Source organism: Ambystoma mexicanum, chromosome 6p, assembly GCF_040938575.1.
Source record: "Ambystoma mexicanum isolate Mex_15411 chromosome 6p, UKY_AmexF1_1, whole genome shotgun sequence".
NCBI classification, from domain to species: Eukaryota; Metazoa; Chordata; class Amphibia; order Caudata; family Ambystomatidae; genus Ambystoma; species Ambystoma mexicanum.
Window position 1 is genome coordinate 1,486,629,527 of NC_090935.1, and position 13,819 is coordinate 1,486,643,345.

The 13,819-nt window shown below is 43.2% G+C and overlaps 1 protein-coding gene across 3 annotated transcripts in view; it reads left to right on the forward strand.

Moving 5' to 3' along the window:
• The window catches only part of LOC138510563 (uncharacterized), a 1,136,503-nt gene that overhangs the window by 37,329 nt on the left and 1,085,355 nt on the right, over positions 1–13,819 (forward strand). For all 3 annotated transcript variants that reach the window (XM_069626321.1, XM_069626322.1, XM_069626323.1), the window contains exon 2: positions 3,399–3,456. The gene's annotated coding sequence lies outside the window, so the exon portion shown is untranslated. The remainder of the gene's footprint in view (positions 1–3,398; positions 3,457–13,819) is intronic.

A 13,819-nucleotide genomic window follows, 5' to 3' on the forward strand; every position in this document is an offset into this window, starting at 1 on the left:
TTCCGATGTATACATGTGCAGAGGGGTAAATCGTTCACCTGCTGAGCAGAAGAAGAATATTTCACTTCATTCCAATCCTCCCCCAACAATGCAGAAAGACTGAGCTTTCTGTTGAAAATTCTGGAGAGCCGCTATTTCCCGTGAGTGAGATGAGGCATGCAAATATTTCCGAGGCATGCAAACATTTCACACAATCAGGAAGTAGGAATGTTCTGTGTGCTCTGATTTGCCTTTATGTTTGAGTGTATTTGGCATATTAATAAAACTCCACCTTACTGATGAAAATCGGTGGGATGATGGAATGTCCACTCATTCTGCTGTTCACTTCTGCAATACTGCAGGAACAGCTTTTGCCTATCATGCATGTAAGTCTGTCATATTTGAATAACATAAATACATTTAACAAACCAGCAATGTCACTCTCCCTCATCCCCATTTGTCAAGCGATAGTACATTCAGTTACGTCACTCTTTAAACACATTAATGGTTAGGTTAGTCCTTTGTGGTATTTTACATGTTTTTTTCCTTCTGATGAGCATCATACTCTTCTCCTTTAGCAGCAAGTAATCTTCCACTTTCAAATTGTGTGCTTGAGAACCAGGCTATATAGTGTGATATAGATTCTCTCAATCTGTTGTTTCTTTCACATGCAGATTTACTGGCATGCCTAGTGCCAGCTCTGAACTGATCCTTAAATGGTGGTCCTACTATGAGTCATAGCTGAGGTCTGGAAGTGCATTCAGGAGAACTTAAGAACATGGAGGGATGCATGAATGCAAGAAGGCTTTGTTCAAACAAAACATCAGGGAGTTTATGTAGTGGTGGGTGGTGATTTTCTGTTTTTAAATGAACCCGCATAAACATTCCCCAATAATGAAAATGGGTGACCGAGTATATCGAGCATGCAATGGTCAGTAGCCTCCTGTAATATATGGGCAAAAATATAGTTCCATCTAGCCGGCACTGACAGTTTACTTTTGTTCACTACACAACATGCAAATAGGTATGAGACTAGTTATTGGTTTTGTTCATTAGAGTCCAGAGTAATAAATGATATGGATAAAATTGGAATCACACAAATTCCTAAAACATGGCTAGAATATAACCTGGCTAAAATCCCTGATAAAGCAAGGACGGATGACATATACTCTGCACTAACCCATATTGGCACACTAACGAAATTCAGCGAGTATGTCAGACAATCCTTTGACAGAAACAGTCCGACGGTGTATCTGATAAGGAAGCAATATCCGATAATGACTAGGTTCCTCCTGTCAGTTAGGTTTCAAACAATCAAGGTGTTGGATAACACGGGTGCATGGAGTGGTATTCTGCGTCTGCAAAGGCTCTGTAGACTTTGTGGGAGAACCACTGAGTCTTCCAGACATCTGCTTACACAATGTGAAGAACTAGGAGCAGTTTATAAGTGGACGTATGAAAAATATTGCAAACCACACTCTGATGCATTCTGGAGTGAATTGTTTAAAGCCAAGTCATCAGTATTAAGTACTGCGGCATTGCATGTGTGGGAGGTGGCAAGTAAAATGATAACAAAAGCTGACTGGGAGAGTTTTTAAGCTGTTCTAAGATAGTCCCTCATGGACAGTTGTATGAATTGCATGTTCTTATTAATATGAATGTATTTTACATTTTGTATATTCTTTCTTCATGCAGGACATTTGTATGAATTGCATGTTCCTATTAATATGAATGTATTTTAAATTGTGTATTCTCTGTAATTGTTTTGATTATGTGAGTGTGAAAAGGATGCAAGACATCTAATAACGCACTATAATAAAAAAATGTAAAAAATTGTGAGAGTGCACAACCCATCAAGAGTGGTTTGCAAGGGTTCTCCCCTTCAAAATTATTTTAAAATAACGGTCTAACATGCACTTACAGTACACATTTTGTGGAAAATTGAACAAAAAGCCATACAATTTACATTTGGTTCTATTGGGGAAAACATAAAAAAATTGTGTATGTACATGAGAACCCTTTCCAATTCATTTTTAGGAAGCCCATACCCATAATATATGCCAGCTCTGGCACTGTAAGTACACGTCTATGATGTTTTGCCCAACTATGTCTGTACTGCTACTTTAAGTACACATTCTTATTGCCTTTGCCTAATATTCCCTGTATTGCTTCTGTAAGTGTGCACTCCTGGTACCTTTGCATAATAATTCCTGACGGCTTCTGTAAGCAAACAGTCATGGTGGCTTTGGCCAGTACTGCTACCATACTGGTATTGGCCTTTCCCATTAATGAAATAAGTCTACTATAAGTATGCAATCATGGCTTTGCTTAATGAACCCAGCCCTATAACTGTGCGTATCCACACTGGATGGCTCTTCCCAAGAATTCCAATACTGCTGCTGTAAAAAAAAAAAAAAAACACACACACACACACACGCACACACACACACACACACATTCCCCCTACCCCCCTCCTCCATTGTCTCACAAACACACTGCTGCTGTTGCATTCACACTTACACAAAGCTCAGGGCACAAAACCTACACTTACTCGAGTAACTGGGTGCTGCATGTATGTGTAGAAGTGAAGTGGCTTGACACTTTTTATAGCTGGCTCGTAGCTTGTCACTTGAAATGTTCAAACTTGCACACATATTCCCAAGCACTCAAGTTCACATGTATGCACACATATGCATCTGTGCGCACACAGGCACCCTCACATGAACACAAGCATAGAAACACTTAAAGATTTCTTGCTAAGTTACCTGCACTTCCTCGTCCAATGGAGCTCCAGTTTTGCCATTCACCGCCCAATGCTTTCCTCCCAGATGGCCAGCCCCAGCACAATCTGCTCCTAGAAATCAGGAAGCAGAGGGAGGAGTCAATCACACCGCTCCCTCAGTTTGGGTTGCTGCATCATGGCCACAGGTGTAAAGATTTGAACGTCTCTGACTTGGCTTTAGGCCAGGATCTGCATGGTTCCCCCCAGTGGCCTGCAGTATCCGAGTCAGGATACCCAATGCTCCATGCTAGGGTGGGGAAGCAATATACAAGGCCCATTCTGCCGCTAAGCTGAGGTGCTCCTAGTCACAGTAAATCTTGAATACCTCACAACATGGCCTGTCCTGGATGGCACCCTTACCTACTTTCTGTAGGTGAGGGAGCACTCAGGTTTTTTTTACTGTGCCAGCTTTGGCTGACTGGCTCCTCCATAACAGGTGACAGGTTGACATGCTATTGCTCACTATGGATGAATTGCTACAGAGTTTACATTTTTTGAGATCATAGAATCCATGTTAGTTCTTTTGTTGTGGCATTATTTTCAGAATATTTGATATGATGAAGATGTTACTGTTATGTCTTTGCCCACTGTTTTGGGTTTGGAACAAACCTTACATTGTTTTTTTATTCCATTTTAGGTGCTCGGAGGCAATCCAGTGTTCTCATTCTAACATATGCAGAGGCCATAGATCACAGGTGGTAGGATTATATTTTTTTGCTTTTTACAGTTTTTGGTAGCTTGGTAGACACGTCTACCAGAAATGTAATACAGAGGTCAAAGTACGGATTGTGATAGACTCCCTAGACAGGGTGCCTTTACAAAGTTACAATGTGTGAAGTTGGTGATGGGGTCATGTAATGAAGTTGTATAATTGGTAACAAGGAAACATGCATAAACATGTCATGCTCTTAGGCTTTTTACACAGGTGCAGTACACGTATGTACATTTTTATGGGCTCTAGGTAAGGCAGGCAGAGTGGCATGCATGGAAGGAATTAGGAGTGAGTGACCAATTCCCCTCCTCAAGCAACTAAACGGAGCTGGGGCCTGGTCTGAAATGGTTCTGTAAATTGCAATGCTTTGATATTCAGGTGAGTGTTCTAGTGGTGGGGACCAGTAGTGAGAAGAAGCAGAGGTGGTAGGTGGTGCTGTAAAAACCAAGAAATATCGAGCCTGAGTACCACAAAAGGAAATACACCAAACACGGGCTATAAAGATTCACAGATCTTTAATTCTACTGTACAGTTTACAAAGAACATAGAAACAGATAGCTATCTGGCTCTCAACACCCCGCAATGAGTACCAGCCCGTCAGAGAGAGGAGAGAGAGTGCTGGACATCTAAACATTCCTGCTTTTATACATTTTCAATAATATTGTCCAGCCCCTTTATATGTTAATAATCTGCGGTCTAGAGTTTGTGCCTAGTTCACATACAGCTTATACAATAATGTGCAGAAGGATTACATGAGTTTTCATTTCAGCGGTGATACAATGACAGTGTATGTTCACAAATCCTACAACAAGCTTCTTTCACAACTATGTTACAACTATGTTCGTGGATTAGTCTCGTGAGCACAGACAATGCTGGGACAACAGTTCATGCTCAGTACAAGGCCTCATTACCTAGTCTAAACAGTCGGCTCTTGGTCAGTCTAAACATTGACAGAACTCAAAGGTCGACAGGCTTGGTTGCAAGTTGAAAACACAGTCCACCATTTTAGAACAGAGAATGTACGAACAGAAATCAAAATGGTGGATGATTCTAAAATGGCGGGAAAGTCGATCCAAAATCGGAACTTTGCAACGCGGTTTTCTTCGCAGAGCGACTAGGCTTAGGCCAATATAAATCAAAAGGAGGCACAATATGATTTCCCATTTAACAAACCCTCTTTTGGCCTAAGCCAAGCGCTAACTACAACTAGTCACTTTACGAGTAACTCCACGTCTCAATGTCCATACAACCTGAATCACATTCATCAAATATATCAATCGCCATAAGGTCTGCAGCAGAAATTTCCTTCAACACAAATTTGTTGGTCATTCTTTCCGGTGCGCGTACCTTTGATCCTAACGTTCCCATAGTCTGTGCACAACATCCCCCTAACATTGAACATATGGCAGGAAGACATTGCATACAGCAACAACAGAACAACAGAATACCCAGAATAATCAATAAGAGCGAGAGAAGTTTCCATCCCCAAGATTGTAAGAAGTCCCAGAACCAAGCACTAAGATCCCAATTTCCCTCGGGAACATGCACTTCTGAACTAAGGACGTGCAGATTTTGTATAGCCTTAAAGATGGTTGGGGGGAATCCGGTACGAAAACGCAACAAGCGGAGACCACTAATTTGCATACTCCACCACGCTCAGCCAGGATGACGTCTAATGCCATCCGGTTTTGTAGCGCCACTAATCTGATTGCCTTTTGCTCTAGAGTCATGTTATAGAGTATGTCAGTGATCCGGTTGATGGTTTTCTCCAGTACTCTCGCTAGTCTTCTGATCTCCCCAGAGTTCATAATTTGCCCCCAAAAAGGTATAAAGGATTTTGCTACGTCACCCAGAATTTGTGGAGGGGTATCACCGCTCTCGTCCCGCCTTGGACGAGCCCTAGAGATTTCTATGGTACTAGCTATAAATACCCCTGGCAACAGAATTCCTAAATAACAGGTTCCCTGCCAATCCCTAGACAGCCATGGGAAAGCTTAATTACCGCAGACGAAGTAGACAGGTTCACCTATATACAAAGTTCTGTCCTCACTGGTCAAGTTTGCAACGTTAGTACAACCCTTGAAATCACCCATTGACTGAGTACCATTCCTCTGCATGCAGAAAGAAACTGAGTTAGGGCTATGGTTAACAGTATAAGAAGGTGGCGTGGCATCCCTATTGCCTATAGGAGCCATCATGAAAGAGATCAGAGATTGAAAAGGTCAAGACAGTCTATCAGAAGGCCTAATAGAAGCAACATTAAGCTTGCTCCTATTTGCAAAGAGTGAGCATCCCAGAGGCGTTAGAACTCGTCTTTCAAACTTGTTCAAATTCGTTCCATCAAAGTTCCCCGAGATGCTATTGTTCCATTGGCCAAAGAATAGTGCCCTTAGAGAAGCATAACATGCAGTACTTAGAGGCAAAGGATGAATATTCCAGCCCAACCCTTTTTCCCTATGTTGCGGTAAATGAGAGCAGACCCAACAGTTAGACCTGTTCAAAATGGCATGAGTTGTATTCATTATAAGCAGTAATGTGTTATTGTGGTAGCTCTGTCTATGTTAAAAGTCTCTAGGAGATGCAGATGCACGAAAGGTGTAGCTATGGTAGGGACATTCTCAGTAGGCAAGAATGTTTCGAGCGGACATACTTCTTCCATGTACCAAAATCCTATTGTGAAACCGGTTAACATAATTACAAGAAAACAATACGTTTTTAAAAAAGACCATGTATTTGATCGTCCATTGTCTTTGCTGGCCACACAGTCACTTCTTTGTTCCGTAAAGGGAGGGTCGATAACAGGCATTGTTCCTTTGAAACGAAAAACTCTGTAGTCTGCTTGCTGGTGATCACCTGATCACACGTTTTCTTAGTCTTTCCCTATCCCCACCCAGTTACTTTCCTTCAGATGCAAAAGATGGGGCGAAGGACAAGGCCTGTGATTATTTTCCTTGTGGGCACAGCCGAACCGTGCAGTAAGTCTAGCTCCGTGGATGCAGATTGTACCTTGTGACTCCTGGTACAGTGTGATCTGCGAACAGTGCGTCGTTGCTTCCTGATGGAGGTGATGAATTTCCAGCAGAACCAGAAAAGGATGCAAAAGGATCTGCAGGAGAGTGTGGAGATGAAGCAGCTGTTTCCCCACACCCTGCGGGCTCAGGGAGTGTCTCCGAAGCACTCTCAGTACTGCTCAATGCTGAATGATCGCTGGGAGCAGAGCAAGTAAGTTTCTCCTTATCTTTGTCGTGTGGCAAAGGGAAAGGTATCCTCTTAACATGCGACGCATGTATCCAATGTTTCTTCCCCATTACTCGTACTGCCGTCTGTGTGGCCAGGAGGACCTGGTGGGGCCGTCTCCACATTGGTGCGAGACAGGACGCTCTCTCAAACGATTTACTAAGCACCCAGTCACCAGGTCGGATGCTGTGACCTGGCCCCTCGTATTTAGCTGCGAGGGCTTCTCGCACCTGTTGATGAATCAAATACAGATTTTTCGTTAACCGGCCACAATCCTCAGAAAGAAGTACATGCTCAATATCCCTCAAGGCTCTAGGTTTCGGAAGATTCCAAATATTAGCTGGCCTACCCATTACCACTTCATATGGGGAGAGCCCAGTCCTAGTCTGTGGGGTGGTTCGCATTGAAAATAACATTATCGGTAAGGCGTCCGGCCATTTCAAATTGGTTCCGGCACACGTCTTAGCGAGCTTGTTCTTCAAGATTCCATTGTGTCTCTCTACCAATCCAGCACTCTGAGCATGTCTAGCCGAATGGAACCGTTTATCGATCTGTAATCCCGCACATATCTGTAGAATTACAGCAGCGATAAAATGTGGACCATTGTCCGACCAGATGAACCTTGGCAAACCAAACCTAGGGAAATATTCCTTAAGCATGGTTTTCGACGTTGTCATTGCTGTGGCATCTTTCACAGGAAAGGCTTCAACCCATTTACTGAAAGTGCAAATAACAACCAAAACAAACTTGAAATTATTACAACGCTCCATTTCAATAAAGTCAAAGTGGATCACTTCGAAGGGGACAGAAGGTGGACCAAAACTACCTCTTGGTGTCGATGTGCCCTTCCCCATATTGTGCTGTAGACAGACCATGCAACTCTGAACAAAATGCTCAGCAGTTTTCGGGATGTTGACGTTTACCCAGACATTTTATAACATTTTGCAAATTTTCCTAGCGCAGATGTGGGTGCGACCATGAGCCATTGAAACCATCATAGTAATGTACGCATCTGACAGCATCCATTTTCCCTATAGATTATCCACCCAACACCCATCATCATCCTACCTCGCCAAGCCATCAGCCCATTGCTTAGTTTCTTCTAGAGTGGCATAGGCTTGGATATTCTTTATATACTCAATTCCTTCATCTATGGTACAGACATTTGTGGCTTCCCTTGTAGTGTACATATCTGAATAGAGATCGGTAGCAGTATGTTTGGCTATCTGGTCAGCGAAAGCGCTCCCTTTTCCTACATCATTTATAATTTTCTGATGTGCTGCGCATTTCATAATTGCTAACTGAGTGGGAAGTGCAAGTGCTGAAAGTAACCAAACTATCAAGGTGCCATATTGAATCTTCGTTCCATGTGAGGTCAAGAAACCTTGTTCTGCCCAAAGTCTACCGAAGTTGTGGTCTACCCCAAAAGCATACTGACTATCAGTGTATATGTTTACTATAAGCCCATCAGAAAGTTCACAAGCTTGCGTCAATGCAATAATCTCTGCGGGCTGTGCAAATTTATGCGAAATTCTTTTGGTTTCTACGATCGTGCTTAGTGTAGTGATGGCATAAGCAGCAGTGGATGTACCATCTGGAAGTTTGAAACACGAGCCATCGCAAAACAGCTCCCCTTGTGGATCGGTAAATGGTGTATCTTTCAAATCAATCCTGCCTTTAGTTTCTTGTTCTGTGGTATAAAGGCAGTCATGTGACATTTCGTCACTGCAAGCAGTATCTTGCGGGAGAGATAGTAATTCAGCCGGATTCAGTACACAACACCTCTGAATTTTTAAATGCTGTGCACACAAGATCAATTTGTATCTCGTTAATCGTGCAGAGGTGATATCGAACGGGAAATCATATTGTGCCTCCTTTATTGTATGTATTGGCGTAAGCCAAGTCGCTCTGTGATGAAATCCGTATAGCAAGGTCTTGACCTTAGATCTGTATTAGCCGCCATTTTAGGTTCATCCGCCATTTTAGATTTCCACTCTAAAGTCACTCTGTGTTCTAAGATGGTGGACGGTGTTGTTCTGCTTGTAACATGGTCGTCTTGACCTCTGCATGTGAGTTAATGTATAAAGTGCCCGCAGGCCAAATGTTAGGGTCATGTACTGAGACCTTGTCCTTCGCTGACCTGTATATAGAGGATTACCCGTACCAACGAAACAAATCCATCAACATATATTGTGCACAATACTGTTCGAGCATCTAATGTGAACACTTGTTTGACTATATTGTATAAGATATATGCGATGCAATGTGAAATCCGAAGACACACTGTTGCTATTGTAACTTGTTGGCAAATGTATTAAGGATAATCTGTAAATGTATAGATGCATAAATTAGAAGCAAACTCGGCACAAAACCTAGATCCGAGATTCATTAACTTGCAAGTGGGCTGGACATTATGTTTTTGACTGTATAAAAGGTGCGACTATACTGATGTACAATCCCACTCACTGCACACACCGAACAGGGCTGGTATTCGCTGTGTTGTACTGCGGGCCTGATAGCTATCTGTTGTTTTGTCCTTTGAGAACTGTTCAGTTACTTTGAATAAAGATCTGTGTATCTTTATAACCCGTGTTGGTGTATTTCCTTTTGGGGTACTCAGCCTCGATATCTTCTTTTGCTTTTACAGATGGTGCCCGAATAGGGACCCTCAAGATTGATGCTAGCTCGTTGAAGGTTGACGCGGCTATCGGACCGGGATAGGACAGTGACAAAAGGGGCCCCTTTCTGAATGAGAAGTGACACCTCAGCGGCGCTGCACGGCCCGATCCCTGGACGGTGAGCACATGTCCGAGTCGGCATCTTGACGAGGGTCCACATATGGAGGCGGGCAGATTTGCCGAAATCACCAAACACAAGGTTAATTTAGTTAGAAAATCTTTGAAATCTGATCGGACCTCCTTAGGCTTGATCAGGTGAGTCATGACCCGATACTTAAGTATCCTGATAATTTGTTTTGGTGCATTGCACTCGCGAGTACAATTACTGACCAGGTAACACCAGTATTCTGACATGCATGGGAAATTGCCTGCTTTAGGGCATTATTCCGCAGTGACAGACAATCTTTGGAATTTAGCCGTCCGGCGCCACAGGAGGGGTCGCCGGCTTGTACTATGTACTGTAAGCATGGCATTGATAGTATAGTGTTTAATGATATTTGGCAAAGACAAACTAGACATGCTTCCGAACTTCAGTGGACAATAAACGGTAGTTTTGAAATTCCTTGTATTGAATACTTAGAATCTATATTATTAAAGAAAAAGGCTAGACCTGCAGCATTTGAAGTATTACAGAATTGGAAGAAAGAAGCTTTACAACAATTTAAGAGTAGAGAAAAACATGTGCGCCATCATAAAACGAACGCCGAAAAAGCGTTGTTGTATGACCAAGATAAACAGTCAGAGTCAGCTAGGAATATGGATAGGGCTTTTTCACTTGGTATCCAGAAAATCTATCCTTCTAAAGATTTTCATGTTTCTGATGAACTTATCGATAAATTGTTAAATGAACGAAGGCCTGGTGACATTGCGTCACCTCCGTATGTTCCTCTTCCTGCTGCTTTGCCTCTTCCTGCTGTTATTCCTCCTCCTCCCCCTGCTTCTATCGTTCCTCCTGTTGTTCCTCTTCCTCCAGTCGATGGTCCTCCTTTTGTTGCTGCTCCTCCGCCTGTTCCTCCTCCTGCCCCTCCACTTTTTCCTGTTGTACCAGTGATAACACCTCTGTTGAATTTGCCTACTCTCCCTCTTCCAAGTGGTCCTGCACCGCTTGTAGTAGATCAGGGAGCGGGATCAAGGGTTGTCACTCGCAATACTGTACCTCTAGAGAAGAAACGTGAGTTGATTGCGTGGGCTAAACATTGTTAGGAGAAGGGTGATCAAGCTAATGTTTTTGCCACACTTTCTAATACGGACCATTTTCCTGAGAAAAATCTTTTCAGTGAGGGATTAGGGATTCATATATGTGTAATATGGGACAGGTTAAAAGATACAGATCTCCCACAAGGGTTGAGGGATCTGAACACTTTAGCATTTTCTAGAGACACTGCGGAGAAGGTACAAGAACATGTTGAGAGGGTATTTGAGTATAGAAAGGAGTTGGACAGGTTACAGAATGAGGATGAGGATGGAGATAGTTTGGACATTACGTATGTGCAGAAACGGTTCCTTCCTTGTCGTAAATCGACAAGCGAGGAAACGCGAATTTGTACGAAAGACACAATTAGATGGATCTCAGACACATCGATAACTCCTGTTGAAGTATATGACACGTATAGTCAGTATACACCAGAAATGCAGAGGAAAGTGATACAGGTAATGGTGGAATACCTACAGGATGAGTGTGTAAAAAGAAAGATTAGTTGTCCTGCAGAGTTATTAAGTATTTATAAGAGAGCTTTTTCATTCGACACTTCTTCGGCTGCTTTAGCGCTCGATTTGGCTCTATTGCTTAGTAAGCGTTCGGAGTTGCCTGTTTCTCAGTTGCCTATGAGAGAGGTTCCTCCGACATTTGTCCCAATAGTAGAGATCCCTGCTAACGCTGTAGCAGGTACATCAGCTTGGGATATCCCTGCACACTATGTGTCTCAGTTTGTCCACGTCCTGTTTTCGAGACAGGAAGTGAAAACCATTAAACAATCTATTCCCGACATTAGGAAAAATCTGACAGGGTTCTATAAAGAAATAGTCTGTTTAGCAATCCTCAGTATTCCCTTTAAGTGATATTGATCTGTTATTTCCCGTACTCCTGCCCGTAGGTTTATGGAAACAGGTTAGGACTATAGACGATGTACCAGGGCTAGGAGATACATGGGCTAACATAATTAGACTCGATGGAGAAAGGCCAGCTGGTGAGAGACCGCCTCAGGTGATATAAACTTTGCCTGACAGGATAGTTGCGAAATTGAAAACTATAATTCCCGAAAAGAGAATTATTTGGGACAAGCTTACTTCCTGTGTCCAAGGGAAGTCTGAGGGTGCTACTGAGTTCTTTAATCGGTTCGAACGGGTATTCTCTGATTTTAGTGGACAAGATTTAGGCACAGAGTCTGGGAAAAGATTATTTGTAGACAAATTTGTGCATGCATTGCTGCCTGATATCCAGTCACAAATGATGTCCTCTGAGAGCGCTTGGCAAGCGAAGTCTCAATAAAATCATTTTTTTCACAGGATAATCATGCAGATTCTGTATTGCCTTGAAGATAGTTGGGGAGGAATCTGGCACGAAAACACAGCAAGCGGACCCCACTAATTTACATACCCCACCACGTTCAGCCAGGATGACATCTAATGCCATCCGGTTCTGAAGTGCTACTAAACCTTATTGCTTTCTGTTCTAGAGTCATATTATAGAGTATGTCAGTGGTCCAGTTGATGGTTCTCTCCAATACTCTTGCTAGTCTCCTGATATCTTCAGAGTTCATTATTTGTCCCCAAAACGGCACAATGGATTTAGCTACATCGCCCAGAATCTGTGCTGAAGTATCACCATTCTCGTCCCAACGTGGACGAGTCGTTGAAACCTCTACAGTACTGGCTATGAATACCCCGGGTAACAGGATCCCTAAATAACAAGTTCCCTGCCAATCCCTGGGTAACCATGGAAATGCTACATTACTGCAAACAAAGTAGACAGGTTCGCCTACATACAAAGGTCTGTCTTCCCCAGTGGAATTCGCAACGTTGGCGCAACCTTTAAAATCACCCATTGACTGAGTACCATTCCTTTGTATGCAGAAAGAAACTGAATCAGGGCTATGATTAACAGTGTAGGAAGGAGGCGTGGCATCCTTATTGCCTAGAGGAGCCACCTTGAAAGAGATCAAAGATTGGAAAGGACGGGACAGTCTATCAGAAGGCTTAATAAAAGCAGCATTAAGCTTACTCCTATTTGCAAAGAGCGAACATCCCAGGGGCATCAGAACACGTTTTTCAAACTTATTCAAATTAGTCCCATCGAAGTTCCCCGAGATGCTATTGTTCCATCGGCCAAAGAATAGTGCTCTAAGAGAAGCATAGCTTGTAGTTGGCAAAGGTAAAGGATGAATATACCAACCTAGCCCCTGAGCAGACCCAACAATTAGATTTGTTAAAAATGGCATGTGTGGCATTCATGATGAGTAAAAGTGTGGTGTTGTGATAATTCTGTCTGTGCTGAGAGTCTCTAGGAGAGTATGTAGATGCACAAAAGGAGTAGAAACAGTAGGTACATTTTCAGTAGGCAACACATTGTCAAGCGGATGTACTTCTTCTAGATACCAGAAGCCTAAAACAATGACCATTGTAAAACCAATTAACATTATCACAAGACAGCAATACGTTTTCGGGGCCCACACAGTGGATTGTCCATTCTCGCAGCTGGTCACACGTTCTCTTATCAGTCCTGTACGAGCGGAAGCAGTTGCAGGCATCGTAGTCTTCAAACGAAAAGCACCAGTGTTCTTTGCTGGCGACCTCCAGGCCGAGCGCTTTCTTAATCCCAAACAAACCCTAGCCAACAGAATCCCTGTATGTACAAATAGTCGGGCAAAAAAGACAAGCCTTTGATGATTTTCCTCGCAATGGCACATTCCTCGGACGCAGATCGTACCTTGTGCTTCCTGGTACTGAATGATCTGTGAACAATGTGTCATCACTCCCTGATGGAAGCAACGAATCAAGAATGAAATTGGATGCAAGACCCGGACCAGCTTCAGGCAACAAAACTGTTGGAGAGTGTGGAGATAAGGTGGCTGTTTCCCCAGGCCCCACGGGCTCAGGGAGAGTCTCTGACGCACTCTCGATGCTGTTTACTGCTTCAAAATCATTGGTTACAGTACTGGTGAGGGGTTCTGTGTCTTCTGTAGCGTGTGGCACTGGGTGTGGAATCCTCTTGGTATGGGACGCGTGGATCCAATGTTTCCGGCCTGATACCCGCACCGCAGTCTGTGTGACCAGCAAAACTTGGACGGGGTCCCACCAATGTGGTGCGAGGCAAGAAGATCGCTCAAATGATTTGATGAGGACCCACTCCCCCGGTCGTATGCTGTGACCGGGACCCTCATACCGTACAGGTAAGGCCTCTCGCACATGGTGATAAATCAAATACAGGTTTTT